General features: G+C 47.4%; 1 pseudogene across 1 annotated transcript; it reads left to right on the top strand.

Annotated features, from left to right (window-relative positions):
* The first annotated feature begins 307 nt into the window (after window positions 1–307).
* Window positions 308–1,053, top strand: LOC309792097 (ADP-ribosylation factor-like protein 2-binding protein; annotated as a pseudogene). Its single transcript has one exon. The product of its transcript is annotated as an ADP-ribosylation factor-like protein 2-binding protein (transcript).
* The last annotated feature ends 1,598 nt before the right edge of the window (window positions 1,054–2,651 follow it).

Raw genomic sequence — 2,651 nt, 5'->3', positions numbered from 1 at the left:
GTTCAGTTGGTTTGTAGCGTGTAAGAAAGCAGGGGCGGCCGGCGGCAGCGGCGAGCTTAGTGAGGCCTGGCCGGGCTTGGAGGCCGGTGCGTGGCCGCAGCCGGGGAGCCTGAGGCCCAGGCCTCGCGCGCAGGCGCTACCCGGCTGGGCCGTGAGCCAGCTGTGGCCTCGGCGGCGAGGCCTCCCCGGTGCCGCTTGGGTCTCTGCGGAGCGAAGCTGAGGCTGCGCCCGGGCCCGGGCCGCGGGCGGAGTACAAGGCCCGCGGGCAGCTCGCCCGCGCCCGGTGGATGAGACAGTGGCGGCGGCGATGGACGCCCTAGAGGAAGAGAGCTTCGCGCTTTCTCTTCCGCCTCTGGTGCAGAATTTGATGCTGTGGTTGGATATTTAGAGGACATTATCATGGATGATGAGTTCCGTTTATTACAGAGGAATTTCATAGACAAGTATTTACTACCAGGAGTTTGAAGACACGGAAGAGAATAAGCTCTCCTACACGCCTATTTTTAACGAATGTATTTCTTTGGTAGAAAAGTATATAGAGGAGCTGTTGGAGCGGATTCCTGGATTTAACATGGCGGCTTTCACTACAACTTTACAGCACCATAAAGATGAAGTGGCCGGTGACATCTTCGACATGCTGCTCACGTTTACGGATTTTCTGGCTTTTAAGGAAATGTTCCTGGACTCTCGAGCAGAAAAAGAAGGCCGAGGACCGGACTTAAGCTGCGGTTTAGTGGTTACTTCATTGTGCAAATCATCTTCATTGCCAGGTTCCCAGAACAATATGCGGCCCCAAGTCCCACCTCCAGGTATTGGGATCTTTCTGGACATCACCAGCCGAATAGACTGGGAGAGGCTTTGGCTAATGACGTCAGAAGAATACATCTCGGAAAGACTGACTGTTCTGCAACCCTTCGTTAATCTTAAGTATTGATGGGTCAGAAGAAGATTACCTGACCTTCCAGGGACACGTTCTTGTCTTCAGTAACCCTAGTACTCCTCCCGGAGTAGACACCTCTCTCAGGGGCTTCTGAGTCTGGCTCCTGCAGCAAGCCCAAGCCCAGCATTCCACCCGGGGACCCCTTCCCCAGCATACATGTTCGCGTGTCCATATTGGGAGAGCCCACCATCACCAGCCCTCTTGCCCAGCGGGCCTTGCATGTCCCACCAGGCTTTCTGTGCACTCACAGCTTATATGGGTCAGAGTTTCAGTCCCGCAGCTTCTATGGGGTGTTTGACTGGGAGTGTTGATCTAGAGTTTAACTCAAGCTAGCTGCCCATCTCAAGATTTCTGAAAATGCTACCATCACAGCTAGTCTTGGCTGTAGAAATCAACTTAGAGAGATGTCCCTTCACCTAAAAGCTACATGTGAAAAGCAATGTCTGGGCTTCCCTGGTGGCGCAGTGGTTAAGAATCCAATGCAGGGGACATGGGTTCGAGCCCTGGTCAGGAAAGACCCCACATGCTGCGGAGCAACTAAGCCTGTGCGCCACAACTACTGAGCCTGCGCACCTAGAGCCCATGCTCCGCAACAAGAGAAGCCACCGCAGTAAGCCCGTGCACTGCAACGAAGAACCAAGGCAGCCAAAAATAAATAAATAAACTTATTTTTGAAAAAGGAAAATCAATTTCTAGTCTTATATGTGTAGTCCTTGTATCACTGTCTTCTGCTGGTCCTGATGTAGTCCCATTGTTTCTATAACTCATTTACATGTCTTTGAAAAAATATTTTTATAGATGAATACTCAGGCTAACCTAGTAGATATAATCTTGGAACTTCTGTGATTACCCACTTCAAGATCAAAGTATTATATGCTGTGTGCTTTTTAGCTGTTAGTGCTATGCAAGCAAAAATGCTTTCTATGTTGGTATTCCTATTGTACTGGGCAACAATGAATATATGCTGGAAGTAGTCTAAAAGGTATTCCTTTCTTAGAGCATGCTCGTGTTTGTGCAGGTTTGCTTAAAACCCTTTCTCTGTAAATCAGCTCCTTAGGTTTTCTGTTGGGATAGGGGCTCTTCACTTCCTTCTCGCTGTTAAAATAATCCCACCAAGATACTGTTCTGCTGGTCTAGCTCAGTACAAGTAGGAGATAGCAAACAGCTTCACTGGTCATCTGTCTGCTTGGATTGGTCTGGTTTAGTACAATGTTTGATAGAACATTACTGACCAGAAAACATGGATGTCACACCCCTCGAAAGAAAAACCATAGTAGTTCAATTCCCAATGTGCACCTTAGTTTTTTTGTGGTTGTTGTTTTTATTTTTATTTTTCAAGTAAAAATAAGAATCTCTACTGACTTTTCACTTGGCTATTCTGGTTTTAAAGGATGCGCTATAGGCTATGTGTTTTTCTGTACCAACGTGGTGCTTATTAAATACTTTCGTACCATTAGTAAAATTTGAGGTGTTTTACAAAAACAAAACAAAAAAAAAGAAAGAAGGGGTGGGCGAGTTCCTGCCTGGTACCTCAGGGCAGGTAAGGGGTTTGCACAAAGTAATGGAGAGGCTTTGACACCAACAGGAATCGGATGCTCTCCCAATTCAAGAGGTTTGATTAGGGCTTTTTCTGAATTAAGCTTGATTGGGTGATACCTTTAGAAACTTTAGAAACTTTAGGTTTCTCAACCTCAGCGCTATTAACTTTCAG

The sequence above is a fragment of the Mesoplodon mirus genome, assembly GCF_964341445.2.
Source record: "Mesoplodon mirus genome assembly, chromosome: 16".
NCBI lineage: Eukaryota > Metazoa > Chordata > Mammalia > Artiodactyla > Ziphiidae > Mesoplodon > Mesoplodon mirus.
The sequence above is the reverse complement of the archived record's forward strand: the minus strand, read 5'-3'. Positions and strand labels throughout refer to the sequence as shown.